This window comes from Primulina tabacum, chromosome 12 (genome assembly GCF_025594145.1).
Source record: "Primulina tabacum isolate GXHZ01 chromosome 12, ASM2559414v2, whole genome shotgun sequence".
NCBI lineage: Eukaryota > Viridiplantae > Streptophyta > Magnoliopsida > Lamiales > Gesneriaceae > Primulina > Primulina tabacum.
This window is the reverse complement of record NC_134561.1, coordinates 14,142,943-14,165,276: the sequence shown is the minus strand read 5'-3', so window position 1 is coordinate 14,165,276 and position 22,334 is coordinate 14,142,943.

The window sequence follows — 22,334 nt, the reverse complement described above, 5'->3', positions numbered from 1 at the left end:
TTATTTTATTAATGTAGAATAATACATGTTAGATTTAACTAGGACTAGATGTTGTATAATATATTTTTTATACTACGTAATCAACTATATATAATTATGTGTCTTATTCTTGTTTTTATTTTAATTTTTTTATGTTCTGTCTACCTCAAAGTAGCCTGATACAATTGATCCTGTTGAGGACATCACATCAACAAAGGATATTCTGCTGCTAGTGTCTCCTGAAATTGCTTTTATCAGAGAGATCATTTGAGACATAGTTGAGATAGAAATGACTGTGCACAGCGAATCCGAATTAACTGATCCGGCGGTCGCCATGGTTGATCAGATAGGACCCTCTACAAGCAAGGCTCTTGAAAGAGCTTTTCCGTCATAAAAAGACCTGCCTCCTATCAATCCATCCTCTCGTGATCCAGACCTTACTGATGAAACAATATTAGATCACATCAGCTGTAATGTACCGTACTTTTAAACTACTTTAAAATTTGCAGAAAAATAAAAAATTTCTTAATTAAATAGAAACCTTCAAATTGCGATAAGAATAAACTAATCATTCAAAATGTTTTTGTAAGGCCCGAGAATTTTATCCTATTAATCTGAAATGATTTGGGGATAAATGATATGATTATAGATGGAAAGGATCGGACCGGGAAAGACGAGATAATGCATGAAAATGTGCGAGGAACAGTAGCCCTCGCGCATATGCGCGACGTAGGCAGAGGACCTCGCGCATATGCGCGAAGTGAGTCGTGCATATGCGCGAGCCTGTACAAGAGAAGTCCAGAGGACCTCGCGCATATGCGCAGAGATGAGTCGCGCATATGCGCGAGCTGCCGAGAAGTTTATCTACGAGACCCGTAGGTCTCGCGCATATGCGTCGATATTAGTCGCGCATATGCGCGAGACGTGCAGTATGCACATTGAGCCACTCGTCCGTTTGCATGTGCGTGGATGTATATATATATATATATATATATTTACCTTGCAATCCTTCAGAACAAGAAAAACGAAGGGAGAAACGAAGAAAGGGAAGGAAAATCCCTACGCCTTTTATGAGAAATCCGCCCGTCCGATTTTGAATCCGACTTCGGTATTGAGTTTCTATCGACGTAGGCTACAACTGGACGTAAGTTTTGCTACGTTTTGATATGATTTGAAATTATGGTATTGTCAAAATCTGATATGATTCATATATGATGTTCTTTTAATGTTAGACATCGTATAATCGAAACCGGACTGGAGAACAGATACCATATGAAATTGTTATGATTTTCGGAGTAGTTTTGGAGTCGATTTGATATCAGAATTGAATTGTTATCGATTATGAGGTGTTGGAATTGATATCTGACTGATATGGTAGTGTTGGATATATTGAAATTATGACATCATATTGTTGAAAAAAAATTTGATTGAATTATGATTATATCCAGTATTGATTGAGTGGTGTATTGATTCCGTACCCTCAATATTGTTATTGTCAGATTGAGTATTGATAGGCTTCGAGTTCGAGACTTCGACAGAGTCAGAGTATCAGAAAAAAGGTATAAATTAATGTTGAGTTGGGATTGCACAACTACAGTGAGGTTTGACTCGAGTCTCCCTAAATCACATACGTTAGTTTATTGCATTGATACTTGTAATTGATGAGATTGATTTGTATGGTCTATTGATTCATAGACATGGTATGTATTGAGTCACTGGCTGATTCGCCTAGTTACTGGCTGATTCGCCTAATTACTGGCTGATTCGTCTAGTCATTGGCTGATTCGCCTATCTTCGATTGATTCGTCAATTCTGCGGCCGATTCGCCCAGACACTGGATATGTGAATTATATCGATGCCATTTAGGGATTGATTCATTCCTATCGACTGAGATTTGGTATATTTATCATTATTCAGACACAGGGATCCCTAGATTAGAATTGAGTCGAGTCTGAGATGACGCGTCAGTTGAGTCGAGTCTGAGACGACGCGTCGGTTGAGTTGAGTCTGATACGACATGTTGATTTACAGTGCTTATATCATTCATGTTTGTTGAGTTGCTACATGTTAATGATATCTTATTTATGCGTTTTTATATGTTTTTATATAATTGCATGTTTACATTGTTTATACAGGGATTTATTCTCACTGGAGTTATCCGGCTGTTGTCTTGTTTTGTATGTGTGCATGACAACAGGTGGGGCTGGATCAGGGTCAAGAAGAGGATGAGAGAAGACAGTTAGCGTGGAGATCCGGACTTAGGAGTATATCTGTTATATCACCTGAGATGTAGTGAAGAAATAATAGTTATTATGACTTATGGTTGTACAAGACTTGTACTTAGATCTGAATAGTGATCTTGTAAATGAGATAAGACTTATTTCATATGTTGCGTACTCTCGTATTTTAAAAAAAAAATTTAGACCCTGTTTATTTTAATTGATTAATTATTTCCAGAAAGTGATTAAGAATTGAATTAAGTTCGGGTCCCCACAACAGGTGGTATCAGAGCGATAGATCCTTTAGACTGAGATAGAAGCTAGTGAGCGGGGTGGATTGAGTTTTCCTTCTTTGCATGTGATTGCTAGCATGCTTTACTGCTTTATATAATACATGTTACTTGACTTATCTGATTTGATTGTGTAATATGTATTATTGGGAACCAATTTGAACCGATTCTCGATCAGCAGTAAGATGATCGGAGGAGGAAACTGAAGTGAAACAGATTTATTGGATTGGGGTACTAATCCATTTGATTATCAGATATGCCTCCTCGAAGAATACCAGAACAGGGTAGCACATCGAATCCTCCAATGGATGTGACAGCAACTCCGATGGAAACGTTATTGAAAAGGTTTCAGTCATTCAAACCACCGACTCTGAAGGGTACTGAGACATCAATTGAATGTGAGAGTTGGTTAGATAACATTGAGATGCTGTTTGATTCACTGGATTACAGTGATGAGCGCCGAATTAAATTGATTGGGCACCAGTTGCTGGATGTTGCAAAGAACTGGTGGGTTACGATGAAGAGGGCCTTGGAGCATCGAGGTACGACTATCACTTGGGATGTATTTAAAACTGAGTTTTATCAAAGGTTTTTCCCAGTGTCGTACATGAAAGACAAGGGGGCGGAGTTTGCCAATTTGAGACAGGGTCAGCTGAACATTGAAGAATATGTGACCAAGTTCTCTACCTTGTTGAAGTTTTCTCCACATGTGGCTGGAAATGACGAAGCCGTTGCTGATCAATTCATCAATGGCTTGAATCCCGATATATTTACATTGGTGAACACAAGGCGACCGAATAACTTTGCTGATGCCATGAATAGAGCAAAAGGCGCTGAAGCGGGCCTGATAAGGCAGAGAGGAGCTGCAGATGTTCCTCCCGCACCGAGACCACAGCAACCACCTCCCCGATTTGAGAGTAATAGTAGCAGTGGTGGAAAGAAAGATTTTCTTAAGGCTAGAGGAAAGCAGTTTAAGAAGTCTGACGGCAGTTCTTCTAGCTCCAGTGGTTCCAAACAGAGTTATACCGGAGCTTACTGCGGAAATTGTGGAGGGAGACATTCCACTGAGCAATGCCAAGGAGTACTTGGTAGTTGCCACTTCTGCAAAAAACATGGACATTTTGCCAGAGTGTGTCCACAGAAGGGTTCTCAAAGATCCCAGGGAGCCGAATCATCTGGATCAGCGGCACAGTGGAGTAGACGATCAGCTGCTGTTCATTCATTTCAGCCAGCACCATCTCAGTCACAGCAGAGGCCAAGAGGAAGTCAGACAGTTGGCCAGCCTCCTAGATAGCAGGCCAGAGTATTTGCTTTGACTGAGGAGCCGGCTCAGGAAGCATCAGATGATGATGTTGCAGGTAACTGTTCTTGATGTAGTTATCCTGCTTTTGTATTAATGAATACGGATGTTTCCCATACATTTATTTTTGAACAATTTGCATTGAGTCATGCATTGCCAGTTAAGTTTTTATTCTACTGTAGTGTATCTCTTTACTGGTTGGGCAGAGTTTTTATAGCAGTGAATTCAGTAAAATATTGTATACTACAATAGGATGAGAATGAGATTGAGTTAGATCGTCTGGTAACGGGAATTGTACTAGTGTTGTCTGATTTTGGGACTGCATTACTGATATTGATATGCTGACCAAGTACAGAGCTACCCTAGATTAGTTCCAGAAGATGGTGAGAATCGGACTTGAGATGGCCAAAGGATGAATATTGTACGATAAGGATTCTAGATTGAGAATTCCTTTGATAATCCGTACTATCTATGATTTGATTATTACAGAAAGGAGCAGAGAGACTCCTTATGTATCCAGTTTATTTACTGAAGTTGAGTCTATCCTTGGCTGATTTACCAATGATATGAAAGTTATTGATGTTTCCCCAGATAAGACTTTAGATTTGATTTCAGTTAGAGAAATTGATTTTAACCTTAACTTGATATCAGAAATTGTGAAATGGTGAATCCTGATTGAGACAGATTGCATTCAGAGTATGTTATATCTGAAGATGATGTATCTATTGATTTTAGCAGAATTAAACCGTAATTAGTTGGCCGAAATGGATATCAGTGTTAGATATTTGCGGTTTTATGAGTTAGTAGATCAGTACCGATGAGTGATGTTTTGAATTTGATTGAATATTGCTGTTATTCTGAATCCGTGTTCGAATCAGATAGTAGACAGTGGGGGAATTTATATTGTACAGTCCGACACAGAGCTGATTTTGAAATATAAGCAGCTCAGAAAGTTGATCAGAATGTACAGAACTAGATAGCGAGGGTTAGAGCAAGACATCGATCCGAGTACCAGGTTCGTGACAATGTTCTGTATGTAAATAATTGTATTGTTGTGCCAAATGTTTCGGAGTTGAAAACGATAGATACTATCAGAAGAGCACAACATTCGATTCAGTATTCATCCTAGTGGCAAGAAAATATATATAATGATTTGAAAAGACAGTTTTGGTGGAAACAAATGGAAGCTGATATTGCTAAATTTGTAGCCAAATGTCTGAATTACCAACAGGTAAAGGCTGAGAGAAAGAAACCCGGAGGATTATTACAGAGTTTGTCCATTCCTGAATGGAAATGGGATCACATTTCCATGGATTTTGTGACGCAGTTACCATGTTCCTCCAGAGGTTGCAATGCGATTTGGGTTGTGATTGACAGATTGACAAAATCCGCATGCTTTATTCTGTACAAGATGACGTACAGACATGACTAGATGGCTGAGATTTATGTCATAGAGGTAGGTAGACTGCATAGAGTGCCGAATTTGATTGTAGCAAACCATGATCCTCGGTTTACATCGCACTTCTGGCAGAATTCACAGCAGATTTTAGATACGAAGTTATATTTAGTACTGCATATCATCCACAGACCAATGGATAGTATGAGCAGATGATTCAAACATTGGAAGATATGCTGAGAGCAGCAGTGCTTGATTTTAGCACTAGCTGGCAAGATACATTGCCACTTGGTGAGTTTCGTACAACAATAGCTATCAAACGAGTATTGAGATGGCTCCTTTCGAAGCGTTGTACGGAAAGAGATGTCGATCCCCTTTTTATTAGAATGATATCTCTGAGGTTCCTGAGACTGGACCTGATATGACTAGAGATATGATTGAAAAAGTGAAGCTAATTCAAAAGAGAATGAAGGCAACCCAAAACAGACAAGCCAATTATGCCAATGTTCGACGACGACCGTTGGTATTTGAGGCTGGTGACCGAGTATTTTTGAAAATTTCACCTTTCAGAGGAGTTGTTTACCTTTCAGAGGAGTTGTCAGATTTGGCAAGAAAGGGAAATTATCTCCATGATATATTGGGCCGTACGAGGTTTTGAGAAGTTAGGAGATCGTGCCTATCGACTAGCTTTAATTGCCTTCATTATATGGGATACAGGACGTTTTTCATGTTTGTTCTTGCGAAAATACCTGTCTGATGCTTCACATGTCATCCAACCAAATGAGGCCGAGTTGGATGAGACATTGAGTTATTTCGAAAAACCGATTTAGATTCTTGATCTGAAGGAAAAGTAGCTCAGAACGAAGACTATTCCACTTGTGAAAGTTCGGTGGAGTTAATATGGCATTGAAAAAGCTACTTGGGAGATTGTGTCTAGTATAAGACAGAGGTTCCTAGTTTTATTTCACTAAGGTGAATTGTTTACTTAGCTTCTTCTATATACCTTCTTATGATATGACTAATTGCATGTGATTTCGAGGACGAAATCATATCTTAGGGGCGGAGAAATGTAAGGCCCGAGAATTTTAACCTATTAATCAGAAATGATTTGGGGATAACTGATATGATTATAGACAGAAAGGATCGGATCGGGAAAGACGAGATAATGCATGAAAATGTGCGAGGAACAGTAGCCCTCGCGCATATGCGCGACGTGGGCAGAGGACCTCGCGCATATGCGCGAAGTGAGTCACGCATATACGCGAGCCTGTACAAGCGAAGTCCAGAGGACCTCGCGCATATGCGCGGAGATGAGTCGCGCATATGCGCGAGCTGACGAGAAGTTTATTCACGAGATCCGTAGGTCTCGCGCATATGCGCCGATTTTAGTCGCGCATATGCGCGAGACGTGCAGTATGCACATTGAGCCACTCGTCCGTTTGCATGTGCGTGGATGTATATATATATTTACCTTGCAATTCTTCAGAACAAGAAAAACGAAAGGAGAAACGAAGGAAGGGAAGGAAAATCCCTACGCCTTTTATGAGACATCCGCCCGTCCGATTTTGAATCCGACTTCGGTATTGAGTTCCTATCGACGTAGGCTACAACTGGACGTAAGTTTTGCTACGTTTTGATATGATTTGAAATTATGGTATTGTCAAAATCTGATATGATTCATATATGATGTTCTTGTCATGTTAGACATCGTATAATCAAAACCAGACTGGAGAACAGATACCATATGAAATTGTTATGATTTTCGGAGTAGTTTTGGAGTCGATTTGATATCAGAATTGAATTGTTATCGATTATGAGGTGTTGGAATTGATATCTGACTGATATGGTAGTGCTGGATATATTGAAATTATGACATCATATTGTTGAAACAGAATTTGATTGAATTCTGCTTATATCCAGTATTTATTGAGTGGTGTATTGATGTCGTACCCTCAATATTGTTATTGTCAGATTGAGTATTGACAGGCTTTGAGTTCGAGACTTCGACAGAGTAAGAGTATCAGAAAGAAAGGTATAAATTAATGTTGAGTTGGGATTGCACAACTCGAGTGAGGTTTGACTCGAGTCTCCCTAAATCACATACGTTAGTTTATTGCATTGATACTTGTAATTGATGAGATTGATTTGTATGGTCTATTGATTCATAGACATGATATGTATTGAGTCATTGGCTGATTCGCCTAGTCATTGGCTGATTTGCCTAGTTACTGGCTGATTCGTCTAATTACTGGCTGATTTGTCTAGTCATTGGCTTATTCGCCTATCTTCGACTGATTCGTCAATTCTGCGGCCGATTCGCCCAGACACTGGATATGTGAATTATATCGATGCCGTTTAGGGATTGATTCATTCCTATCGACTGAGATTCGGTATATTTATCATTATTCAGACACCGGGATCCCTAGATTAGAATTGAGTCGAGTCTGAGACGACGCGTCAGTTGAGTCGTGTCTGAAACGACGCGTCGGTTGAGTTGAGTCTGATAAGGCATGTTGATTTACAGTGCTTATATCATTCATGTTTGTTGAGTTGCTACATTTTAATGATATCTTATTTATGCGTTTTTATATGTTTTTATCTAATTGCATGTTTACATTGTTTATACAGGGATTTATTCTCACCGGAGTTATCCGGCTGTTGTCTTGTTTTGTATGTGTGCATGACAACAGATGGGGCTGGATCAGGGTCAAGAAGAGGATGAGAGAAGACAGTTAGCGTGAAAATCCGGACTTAGGAGTATATCTGTTATATCACCTGAGATGTAGTGAAGAAACAGTAGTTATTATGACTTATGGTTGTACGGGACTTTTACTTAGATCTGAATAGTGATCTTGTAAATGAGATAAGTCTTATTTCATATGCTGCGTACTCTCGTATTTAAAAAAAAAAATTTGACCCTGTTTATTTTAATTGATTAATTATTCTCAGAAAGTGATTAAGAATTGAATTAAGTTCGGGTCCCCACAGTTTTCAACGAAAAGATCACAAATAAAGTTTGCTAAAAACACTTGTTTAAATATCGTATACATTAACGTGAAATCAGAGTATTTGAAACATTGCATAATTTCTAAAAAACATGGGCGGTCCTCGGGTTTAGCCTCCTGCTCAATCCAAGTCGGCTCATTGGTCCCCACCCCTCGTCTCCTCAAAGCCATCATCACCTGCATCGATCAAGTCTAGTGAATCTAAAGACTCAACACGTATAAACTGGATATAAAAAGTAATACGTAATAAAACAACGTGCATCTTTAAAATAGAGCGTGCATGCTTGAAACTTGAACGTAATAGCATAAACATACTTGAAACTTGAACGTAGTAGCATAAACATAGACGTGCCATCATCATAAACTTTTCATAAACATGATTACTTCATACATACTTGAACATACATAAACTTCATCATTTTGCATAGAGAAATGTTTAAAAGCAAGTGACCCATACATAAATGCGCCTGATCAAACTAAACCACAATACTGGGATGACAGGGAAAATCCACTGCTACATTCATGAGATCTCCGGTCATGCTTTACCGTGTAGATTGGTCCCTGGTCATGCTTTACCGCTTTCCAATCCTGATCTAAACCCGGTCATGCTTTACCGGGCTGGAGAGGTCCTCGTCCACGTTCACCGACTCCCAAACCCGTTCATAATTTGGTCACAAGACATTTATCATACCTCAAAAACATAAAATATTTTATTTTGCACGTCGAACATATTTACATGGCGTTGAGGGATTCGTTGGATCTCGCTTGAGGCGACTGCTGCACATACTAACATGAGTTCGAATACCTACCTTGCATAACTTAAACATATAGTCATGCTCACACCCAAAAATGACAAATTTCCTTATGACATTTTAAATCACTCGGGACTCGACCTCATTTAATCATCATACTAAATCATGACATCAAAACCCCAAAACGATCCGTAAAAAAATATAAATTTTTTTAAAGGACATGGACCCCGTGTAAGGGTCTGTGTCGAGGTCCGTGTTGTGAAGGCCCTCGAACTACTTGCTTGAAAATTTGCGGAAAAATTTAAAATTTTCTTTTTAAAAGAACTTAAATGGCCTCATTCGTAAAATCACTGGTGAATCAAGTTCAATATTTCAAAATATTGCAGCGGAAGAAAATCAAAGTTTTGCCAACAACAACGATTTAAAAATATCCAACAACTGATAAAAATTGTTTGCGAAGAAAATAACAACTGCTGCTCTGAGGTCCTCGGGTGCCACTACTGCCGACCCAAGCTGGCTCACTGGTCCCCGCCCTCGGCCCTGGCCTCATCAGTACCTACAACAATCAAGTCTAGTGAGCCTAAAGACTCAGCATGCATAAATCGCAGGTAACGAGTAAAAATCTGAATTTAAAATATGCATGAGATAAAATATCCTGTCCTGAGGCATACTGAAAATAATCTGTACTGAGCAATTATAATACGTGCATAACTGAACTGGAAGTCACTGTAAAAATATTTGCTCCTTGGAGCCTGTACTGAAATATCTGATAAAATTTTCTGTTGAGATTATGTTTTACGCCTGTGGCCACTGCACTAAGCTGAACTGATCGGTAACTGGCTACCGGGGAGGCTGAAACTGATCTGAGCTGGCCGGTCACTGGCGACCGGGTGGTACCATACTGAACTGATCGGTCACTGGCGACCGTATAAAAATAACACTCCCACATAGTGAATGAACCACAAGCCATATCGCATAAATCTCAAAAATAATCATTTTCTATTTAATGCACGTAAAATAATTAACTGGCGTAATGAAAATTCCTGTAATTTTACCAACTGGATTGGATTGGATCGTTCCCAGGCTCGCTGCAACCTAACTGTGCCATGAAAAATATGCAATAGCTTAAACTTGACCAACTATGCAATTTACGTTCAAAAGATGCGACTATGACGCCTAATGACTTCGCATTTAATCATGACTCCGAGCCAACCTGAACCGACACTGAACCGACGTATAGTCATGATTAAAATACGCTGAAAAATCATAAAATAATGCTCCTAAAATGATAGGGTCGAAATCTAGGTGAAATGGAGGCCAAAACACGAAACGCTCTTTCGAGAGTCAATTTGGCACATTGCACCGTAAATTCTCGTACGACCTCAAAAATGATCCAAATGACGAACGGTCAAAAACATGACCTTCCCAACTCAATGAGGCACTGTCCAGTCCAAGGCCATGGGCTAAAAGCCAACCAAGAACTCAAACGACGCTTCTGAACAGCAGCATACTTGCTGTCAAAAATACAGCAGCTGCGCACTTGTTTTTCCTTGTGTCGTTTTCGAGGCTACCGGCCATTGGGGCGTGAACCACCGACCAGAGACTCTTACCAACATCCCAAGGAATGATTTGAACCATGGCTAAGGGCCCTAGGCCAGCCACAATCCGCATCACACCAAATCTTAACCGAAGGGTCCAACCGAGAGCAACGTGCATGCGTGTGTAGTGTTTATGCTATGATCGATGTCTTGCGTCGTTCCAGTGGCCATTTGATTGACCATGGCACGATCTAGACATCTAGGAGCATGATATGAACCGTGGCTAAGGGCCATAGGCCAACCAAGATCCACACCAAGCCACAAAAGAAACGAACCATATGCTGAAAAATGGAAGGGCCGAATGGGGAAAGGGGCTGTTCTTGTTGATTATTTAAAAACCGATGAGCCATGGACCAAGCCACCAAAAGGGCAACTTAGTCACGTCTTAGACATGCTAGGGAAGTGATCCAACCATGGCTAAAGGCCCTTGGGGCAGCCAAGATCAGATCCACAACCCTTGACACAAAACTGAAATTTCGAATCACATTTCTGCACTTATGGGGAACTTGCTGTCATTCTGAATTTCCAGCAAGCATGGGGCTGGTTTGAATGGACCAACATGGTCCTAATGCATCCTACTACATGTATACAAGCCGCCTTGGGAGCCTGGAGTCGATCCAATACCTGAAACCATCAAAACTCAGAAAAACGTGAAGCTTGCCAATAAATTCGAAAATTCTGCATGTGAGGTTTCAAAATGTTTTGACATGGATCTCGATTTTTACTTGAATAAACATGATCATGTACTGAAAAATAAATGATAATATGACTTGATTGAGGTTTGAAAGAAATCTAGACATGCCTGGTTTCGTTTTGAAAGAAAACGAACGAAACAACGACGACGCGGCACGGAGGAGGTGGAGCGCTTCTCTTGCTCTTTCTAGTTCTCGATTTTTTTCTTGCCTTCCCTCTAGCTAAGACTCACGATTTTTACACTGAAAATGGATCTGAATGGTGAGGTATTTCGGTGGAGAGGGAGAGGGATTGAGTGGTTATGAAGGTGAGGAGAAGGGTGCACAAAAATAGGATCATATCAAGACCAAGTCCACTCCCCTTTTGAATTTGAATTTTGAATTGATATCAAATGAGTTGGTGGATGCTTCTAGGAGGTGGTGGCCGAAATTTTGCTTATTTTCTAGTCTAGGATATGTCCATTAATTAATTAAATTGTGCTCCCAAAAATCCTAGAATTATCCTACAACTTACATGCAAAGAAATGGTCAAAAGGTTGATGAGTTGGCAATTAAATTGTCTAGCAACTATGGGGGCCGAAAATTGCAATAAAATGAAGGGGAAATATTGTTATCTAGTCAACTAATAATCCTTGAAAGCCTTACTAATCCTTTAATTAATTTAGTGAGCTAACCCATTAATTTAATAACTTAAATGAGTTCATTTCTTAATCACCTCAAATAATTAAATTGAAATCCTCAACTAACTTAAATAATTCCTTAAACTTCTTTTTAACTTAAATGAACTTACTTGCTAGCTAAATTAACTTCTGGAAATATTTCTCAAATCTTAAATTCTATCTCAAAACTCCAACTCCAGTCCGGCCTCACTGAAATAACTGAAATGCTAAAAATCAAACTGCTGAACTGAAATAATAAATAATTAACTTCAAACAAATGCATTTAAAATAATCATGCAATGAAGTCAATTAAATTTAAAAATCTAGAATTATGCATGGCTTATACGTCTACTGATTTACGGGTTCTACAATCCTTCCCCCCTTAAATAAATTTCGTCCTCGAAATTAGAACTCACCGAATAACTCAGGGTATCGACTTCTCATCTCCGGCTCAGAATCCCACGTAGCTTCCTCCTCTGAATGGTTGAGCCATTTGACTTTGACTCGCTTAACCAACTTGTTCCGAAGTTTCTTCTCCTGTCTGTCTAGGATCTGCACGGGTCTCTCCTCATAAGATAAGTTCGGAGTAAGCTGCAACGGCTCGAAATTCAGCACATGCGAAGGATTTGCCATATACTTCCTCAGCATGGAGACGTGAAAGACATTGTGTACTCCGGCCAGATTTGGCGGAAGAGCCACACGATACGCTAGCGTCCCAACTCTGTCGAGGATCTCAAACGGTCCAATGAATCTCGGACTGAGCTTCCCTTTCTTGCCAAATCTCATGACACCCTTCATAGGTGCCACTTTCACGAAGACATGATCGCCCACTGCAAACTCTAACTCTCTCCTCCGCTGATCGGCATAACTCTTCTGTCGGCTCTGAGCAGTCCTCATCCTATCACGGATCTTGACTACTACATCTGCTGCCTGCTGAACAATCTCTGGACCCAACTCTGCTCTCTCTCCTACTTCATCCCAATGAACAGGAGATCTACACTTGCGACCATACAGCGCTTCATACGGAGCCATACCTATAGACGACTGGAAACTGTTGTTATAGGTGAACTCTACCAATGGTAAGTTCGACTCCCAACTCCCAGAGAAATCAATGACGCAAGCACGGAGAAGATCCTCTAAGATCTGAATAACTCGCTCCGACTGCCCATCCGTCTGCGGATGGAAAGCTGTGCTAAACAGCAACTTCGTACCCAAAGTCGAATGCAAACTCTTCCAAAACGAGGAAGTGAATCTGGGATCTCTGTCGGATACGATAGAAACTGGAATACCGTGGAGTCGGACTATCTCTCGGATATACAGCTCTGCATACTGAACCATGGTGAAAGTCGTCTTAATAGGCAAGAAGTGCGCTGATTTGGTAAGACGATCTACAATCACCCAGATAGCATTCGATCCTCTGGCTGACCTCGGCAATCCGGTCACAAAGTCCATGGTAATGTTCTCCCACTTCCACTCGGGAATAGGAAGAGGCTTGAGCAAACCTGCTGGTCTCTGATGCTCGGCCTTCACTAACTGGCAAGTCAGGCACTCGGATACAAAACGCCTGATGTCCTTCTTCATTCCTGGCCACCAATACAATAGCTGCAGATCTTTGTACATCTTCGTACTCCCAGGGTGAATGGAGTACGGGGACGTATGGGCCTCTGATAAGATGTCTGCTCGGATGGAATCACTGCTAGGAACCCATATCCTATCTCGGTATCTCACAATACCGTCGCTGACTGAATACAAAACACTGCCCTTAGCTTCATCTCTCTTCTTCCACTGTGCCAACTGCTCATCTGCTGCCTGACCGCTGCGAATACGGTCAATAAGAGAGGACTGGATAGTCAAGGTAGATAAACGAGGAACTCTACCTCGAGGGTAAGTCTCAAGATCAAACCTCTGCATCTCGATCTGAAGAGGTTTCTGCATCGTCAAATGAGCCATCACTGCGACTTTCCTGCTCAAAGCATCCGCAACTACATTAGCTTTACCCGGGTGGTAGCTAATGTCACAATCGTAGTCTTTCACAAGCTCCAACCAACGTCTCTGACGCATGTTCAGCTCCTTCTGCGTAAAGAAATACTTGAGGCTCTTATGGTCGGTAAAGATCTGGCACTTCTCCCCATACAGATAGTGCCTCCAAATCTTCAAAGCAAAAACTACGGCCGCTAACTCCAGATCATGGGTGGGGTAGTTCTTCTCGTGGATTTTCAGCTGTCGAGAAGCATACGCTATCACTCTCCCATGCTGCATCAAAACTGCACCTAAACCAAGCTTCGAAGCATCGGTATAAAGGACAAACTCGCCGGATCCTGACGGTACAGCCAAAACGGGTGCTGAGATAAGAGCTTGCTTCAAGGTATCGAAGCTCTTCTGACACTCCTCGCTCCACACAAACTTCACATTTTTCTTGGTCAGTGCTGTGAGTGGAACGGCAATGGAGGAGAATCCCTGGATGAATTTCCTGTAATATCCTGCTAGCCCAAGGAAACTGCGGATCTCTGATGCATTCTGAGGCACAACCCAATCTCTGACTGCTGCAACTTTCGCCGGGTCTACCTCAATGCCACTGCTAGAAACAATGTGGCCCAAGAACGCCACCTTCTCTAACCAGAATTCGCACTTACTGAACTTTGCGAATAGTTTATGTTTCTGCAATGTCTGCAACACTACGGTCAGATGCCTGCTGTGCTCCTCCCGATTCTTGGAGTAGACGAGAATGTCATCTATGAACACTATCACAAACTGGTCGAGGTACGGCTGAAATACGCGATTCATTAGATCCATGAAGATTGCTGGCGCATTCGTCAGACCGAACGGCATCACTAGGAACTCGTAGTGGCCATAACGAGTCCTGAAAGCTGTCTTCGAGACATCAGCATCTCTCACCCTCAACTGGTGATAACCGGAACGCAGATCTATCTTGGAGAAAATCGAAGCTCCCTGCAACTGGTCAAACAGATCCTCAATCCTCGGCAGTGGGTATTTATTCTTCACTGTAACCCTGTTCAACTCCCGGTAGTCAATGCAAAGCCTCATCGAGCCATCCTTCTTTTTCACGAATAAGACCGGCGCGCCCCATGGAGAAAAGCTCGGGCGAATGAACTCCTTGTCAAGAAGTTCCTGAATCTGCTTCTTAAGCTCTGCCATCTCTGTCGGTGCTAGACGGTACGGTGCTTTGGATATCGGAGCCGTTCCTGGCATAAGCTCAACGGAAAACTCCACCTCTCTCTCTGGTGGCATACCAGAGACGTCTTCGGGAAAAACGTCTAAGAAATCTCTAACAATCGGAACATCTGAGGCTGACTGGCTGGGTTCATCGGGGACAGATAAAAAGGTTGCTAGAAATGCCCGACACCCTCTATGCATGAGCTTCCTAGCCTGAACATAAGGAATAATGCGCGGTAAGGAAAAGTACCTGTCCGGCTCAAATAAGAACTGCTCCATTCCAGGCGGTCGGACAAGAACGGATCTCCGCTGGAAGTCTATCAACACTCTGTTCCTCAATAGCCAGTCCATCCCTAGGATGATGTCAAATTCCGGCATCGGTAGCACAATCAGATCCGCATAAACAAGATTACCGTGCAACTCAAGGTCTATATCTCGGATAACATTGGTAGCTGCCATCTCCTCTCCTGACGGCAACACTACTGAAAAGGCTGTATCTAGCCCAATGGTCTGGATCTTGAGAAAGTTTGCAAAGACCTCCGAAATAAATGAGTGAGTGGCCCCTGAATCTATCAAGGCCTTGGTAGCGGAACCAGATATAAAAATTCTCCCTGAAAGAGCGGAGCTCTAAGTTGAATCCCACTACAAGATCTAAACTTATAGAGATGCAAAGGTCTAGGTTCCTCTAGCTTAATTTCCCCGAAATAAATCTGAGTAGAGCATGCAATCCTATAACAGTTCTAAGTTCAAAATCTAAATCCCGAATCCCAACATGCGGAACTTCAAATAATAACTTAAAGTTTAAAGGTACCTGTCAACAACATAGTCTCCGGGTTGGCTTCCGCGGCATGGAGAGCAAAAACTCTGCCTTGGGTAGGCAGATTCCTCTGAGGGCACTGCAGCAACATGTGGTCTGGACTGCCACACTTAAAACACTTTCCTGAGCCAGCCATACATGCTCCAGGATGGCGACGTGAGCACCTGGGACAGACTGGGTGCTCCTGAGTCCTCGGGGCTAGGCGTCCCCGCTGCTGCTGCTGCTGCTGCTGCTGGCCTCTGTTCCTGGGCGGTCCGTGAAAACGCCTCTTATTCTGCTGCTGATGCTGAAGAGGAGGAGGGCGGTGCGGTGCCTGGGCTGGGCGCTTGCCCTGGCAATCCCTCTCGATGTCCCGCAGATCCTGCTCTGCGGCTAAGGCCTTGGAGACGGCAACCTCATAAGTAGCAGGGTCAGATACCCTAACATCCCGGCGCAAGATCGGCCATAAACCCACCAGGAAGTGCATCAGCTTGGCTTTGGCATCATTCGCTATCAGGGGCACAAAGTGACAGCCCCTCTCGAACTTACGGATAAACTCCGTAACCGACATATCCCCCTGTCTCAGGCTCATGAACTCGGTGGTCAGCCTGGTGCGAACCTCCTCAGCAAAATACTTGGAGTAGAAAACCTCCGTAAAACGGGTCCAAGAAAGTGTAGCCAATGTAAGGGCTACCGAAGCTCCTTCCCACCATAAGCGGGCGTCTCCAGTGAACAAGTAGGTGGCACATCGGACTCGGTCTGTGTCCCCCAGCTCCATAAAATCAAAGATAACCTCGAGGGATTTGATCCATCCCTCGGCAACCATGGGGTCAGATGCCCCAGAGAATTCCTTCGGGCGCATCTTCATGAATCGCTCATACACTGCCTCGGGCCCTGTCGGCCTGGCTGCGGCATTGCCCCCCGCAAACTGTGCGAAGAACTGTGTCATCCCAGCTAACATCTGGGCACTCAAGTCCGGTGGGGGCGGTGGAGGAGGTGGTAGGTCCCCCTCCGGTCTATGCTCCTCTCTGTCCTCTCGGCGAGGCTCCACCTCTCTGTTGCGCTCTAAGATGCGTCTAGGGGGCATACTGTTCCAACATAACCCATACGTAACTAACATGCATAATTCCATAATTTATTTTAAATGAACTCTGAAATACTGAAAATCTGGAAGCATGCTGACAAAATAATTCATGCTATAACTGAAATGCTGAACAAAATGCTGAACTGAAAAACTTACAGACCAAAGGCGTGGCTTCGTGAGCTTCTCGCGGTCAGTAGTAGTGAAACCCTATGCAGAACCACCGCTCTGATACCAACTGTGAAGGCCCTCGAACTACTTGCTTGAAAATTTGCGGAAAAATTTAAAATTTTCTTTTTAAAAGAACTTAAATGGCCTCATTCGTAAAATCACTGGTGAATCAAGTTCAATATTTCAAAATATTGCAGCGGAAGAAAATCAAAGTTTTGCCAACAACAACGATTTAAAAATATCCAACAACTGATAAAAATTGTTTGCGAAGAAAATAACAACTGCTGCTCTGAGGTCCTCGGGTGCCACTACTGCCGACCCAAGCTGGCTCACTGGTCCCCGCCCTCGGCCCTGGCCTCATCAGTACCTACAACAATCAAGTCTAGTGAGCCTAAAGACTCAGCATGCATAAATCGCAGGTAACGAGTAAAAATCTGAATTTAAAATATGCATGAGATAAAATATCCTGTCCTGAGGCATACTGAAAATAATCTGTACTGAGCAATTATAATACGTGCATAACTGAACTGGAAGTCACTGTAAAAATATTTGCTCCTTGGAGCCTGTACTGAAATATCTGATAAAATTTTCTGTTGAGATTATGTTTTACGCCTGTGGCCACTGCACTAAGCTGAACTGATCGGTAACTGGCTACCGGGGAGGCTGAAACTGATCTGAGCTGGCCGGTCACTGGCGACCGGGTGGTACCATACTGAACTGATCGGTCACTGGCGACCGTATAAAAATAACACTCCCACATAGTGAATGAACCACAAGCCATATCGCATAAATCTCAAAAATAATCATTTTCTATTTAATGCACGTAAAATAATTAACTGGCGTAATGAAAATTCCTGTAATTTTACCAACTGGATTGGATTGGATCGTTCCCAGGCTCGCTGCAACCTAACTGTGCCATGAAAAATATGCAATAGCTTAAACTTGACCAACTATGCAATTTACGTTCAAAAGATGCGACTATGACGCCTAATGACTTCGCATTTAATCATGACTCCGAGCCAACCTGAACCGACACTGAACCGACGTATAGTCATGATTAAAATACGCTGAAAAATCATAAAATAATGCTCCTAAAATGATAGGGTCGAAATCTAGGTGAAATGGAGGCCAAAACACGAAACGCTCTTTCGAGAGTCAATTTGGCACATTGCACCGTAAATTCTCGTACGACCTCAAAAATGATCCAAATGACGAACGGTCAAAAACATGACCTTCCCAACTCAATGAGGCACTGTCCAGTCCAAGGCCATGGGCTAAAAGCCAACCAAGAACTCAAACGACGCTTCTGAACAGCAGCATACTTGCTGTCAAAAATACAGCAGCTGCGCACTTGTTTTTCCTTGTGTCGTTTTCGAGGCTACCGGCCATTGGGGCGTGAACCACCGACCAGAGACTCTTACCAACATCCCAAGGAATGATTTGAACCATGGCTAAGGGCCCTAGGCCAGCCACAATCCGCATCACACCAAATCTTAACCGAAGGGTCCAACCGAGAGCAACGTGCATGCGTGTGTAGTGTTTATGCTATGATCGATGTCTTGCGTCGTTCCAGTGGCCATTTGATTGACCATGGCACGATCTAGACATCTAGGAGCATGATATGAACCGTGGCTAAGGGCCATAGGCCAACCAAGATCCACACCAAGCCACAAAAGAAACGAACCATATGCTGAAAAATGGAAGGGCCGAATGGGGAAAGGGGCTGTTCTTGTTGATTATTTAAAAACCGATGAGCCATGGACCAAGCCACCAAAAGGGCAACTTAGTCACGTCTTAGACATGCTAGGGAAGTGATCCAACCATGGCTAAAGGCCCTTGGGGCAGCCAAGATCAGATCCACAACCCTTGACACAAAACTGAAATTTCGAATCACATTTCTGCACTTATGGGGAACTTGCTGTCATTCTGAATTTCCAGCAAGCATGGGGCTGGTTTGAATGGACCAACATGGTCCTAATGCATCCTACTACATGTATACAAGCCGCCTTGGGAGCCTGGAGTCGATCCAATACCTGAAACCATCAAAACTCAGAAAAACGTGAAGCTTGCCAATAAATTCGAAAATTCTGCATGTGAGGTTTCAAAATGTTTTGACATGGATCTCGATTTTTACTTGAATAAACATGATCATGTACTGAAAAATAAATGATAATATGACTTGATTGAGGTTTGAAAGAAATCTAGACATGCCTGGTTTCGTTTTGAAAGAAAACGAACGAAACAACGACGACGCGGCACGGAGGAGGTGGAGCGCTTCTCTTGCTCTTTCTAGTTCTCGATTTTTTTCTTGCCTTCCCTCTAGCTAAGACTCACGATTTTTACACTGAAAATGGATCTGAATGGTGAGGTATTTCGGTGGAGAGGGAGAGGGATTGAGTGGTTATGAAGGTGAGGAGAAGGGTGCACAAAAATAGGATCATATCAAGACCAAGTCCACTCCCCTTTTGAATTTGAATTTTGAATTGATATCAAATGAGTTGGTGGATGCTTCTAGGAGGTGGTGGCCGAAATTTTGCTTATTTTCTAGTCTAGGATATGTCCATTAATTAATTAAATTGTGCTCCCAAAAATCCTAGAATTATCCTACAACTTACATGCAAAGAAATGGTCAAAAGGTTGATGAGTTGGCAATTAAATTGTCTAGCAACTATGGGGGCCGAAAATTGCAATAAAATGAAGGGGAAATATTGTTATCTAGTCAACTAATAATCCTTGAAAGCCTTACTAATCCTTTAATTAATTTAGTGAGCTAACCCATTAATTTAATAACTTAAATGAGTTCATTTCTTAATCACCTCAAATAATTAAATTGAAATCCTCAACTAACTTAAATAATTCCTTAAACTTCTTTTTAACTTAAATGAACTTACTTGCTAGCTAAATTAACTTCTGGAAATATTTCTCAAATCTTAAATTCTATCTCAAAACTCCAACTCCAGTCCGGCCTCACTGAAATAACTGAAATGCTAAAAATCAAACTGCTGAACTGAAATAATAAATAATTAACTTCAAACAAATGCATTTAAAATAATCATGCAATGAAGTCAATTAAATTTAAAAATCTAGAATTATGCATGGCTTATACGTCTACTGATTTACGGGTTCTACACGTGTAGATGCTGGAAATTCGCTTTTTGAAGAAAAAATGGATATGGATTCCGTGTCGTGGTCCGGGAATGGATCTGGATAGCCTCTGAACTTGCAAACTCGCGAAAATCACTAACTTATTGATTCATTCTTCCAATCCAAGCCTAGGGACCATGAACTAACACCTCGAGACTCATCTTAGGATGCTATGACACATATTCAAACTCAAACAAACGCCCCAAAACAACTACGCATTATAAACAACGCAACCCAATCCGTGAACTCGACATTTGACACCAAAACACATCCTACGACTTCTATTGCAACCAAGTGCCTATCGATACGATCCGACAAACCAAAAACCATCCCAAAATCATACTCAACATACTTAAACGCATCAGCAATCACCCGTCGATCCCCAACGAAGCCTGCAATAATGAAACTTCAAGAACACATCAAGAACGCATTTTCAGAAAATCGTAGTTTGAGCAGTCCCACAAAAACGATCATAACTCACTCATTTTTTATCAAAATATTTCGAATTTAATGTTAAATCAAAGGTATCAAAAGGTTTTACATTTTATATGATGAAAATGTTTCCAGAAAATCGACCAAAAAGTCACAGTATTTAAAATGACAGCAAATTTTGAGTTTTCAGATCTAAAATCGTTCCAAAACTGATCCAACAAATTTTTGCTCAAACGTTTTACAACATACATGGATTTTTACGCATAATAAACATAAAAACATATAATATAATAAGATCGATGCAGAAACACAAGATTATACATGCCTTTTTATATTTAAAGTTACCGAAACGACGACACCGAAGTGGGAAAGATGCGAGGGTTGATCCTGGACGAACTTGGCACGATTTTCTTGTATAAAACTCAACGAGAATTGCTGGAAAAATTCAGAGGATAGGGGTGGTTGCTAGAACTCCACGAACCCTAGGTTTTTTGCTCTGAAAAAATCTGCATTGATGGAATAAAAATGTGTACGTGTGTGATGTGGTGTGAGTGTGTGTGTGTTAAAGTGTGTGTGCGTGTGTTAGGAAATAAATTAGGGAAACGATTTGCTAATTACTCAATTAACAATGCTCATTAAAGTGCTAATTAAAATATTAATAAAAATGTTAATTCTCACTACTAATCAAAGTCCCCTAATTTAAAATAAAATACACATATGCTAGACTTTAAAAGTTTAAAATCTTAAAATCACCTAATAAATTAAAATAGGCTTTTAAAATGATAAAAATTAATTAAACCTTTTAAAATGCCCCAAACCCAACATAAAATAAAATACCAAATTTTAAAAATTGTCAAAATCGTCGCCGGTCTCTTTTCCTCGATCCTGCATCGAATAATTGCCTGAAACATGGAACTCAAGAAACATTTTAACGTGTATCACATAAACATAAATAATTAAAATAATGAAATTTAATAAATCACGCATCGCTAAAAATCATTTTAAACTTAAATAAACAATTTTACAATTAAATAAATGCATGAGTTTTCCGTGTACTGAATTTGGGCTCTACAGCAGCTCCTGATATAAATCTTGCCAGGCATCACATGCTTAATCTTGATAAGATATCCAGACAGCTGCGTTGTCAACATCGTACGAGCAAGATTTGAAGCTTTAAAGAATTCAGCATGCATAGCAATGAAGTTGGAAGATATTTCAATGTTATTCAAGTGCTAATTTATGAATAGGATGCCGAATCAAGACCCCGGACCCGAAAGCTCGGTTCTAGGACGAGAAAACCTTGCGCCCGAGCATGTGCCTGGCGCCCAAGCGGTAAAATCCTACCGCCTGAGCGCCACACTTACTATCCAAGAAATGATTTCCAGAATTCTCTGTGTCCGAGCGGTCACATCTTACCGCCCGAGCGCGCCGCCTTTCGGAAAATTTAGACTTTGACCTAATTTAGAGTTTTAAATTATTTGGTAACTTATTTTGAGCATCTTTTTTATTTGTAAACAATATATACAAGAAAATTGATCATTGTAAAAAAGTTTTGAATGAACATTGAGTTTTAATATATTGATTGAGTTTTTCTCTCGATTTCAGAGATTGGTTTTATATACACCTTTGTGTGTTTCTGAAATCAA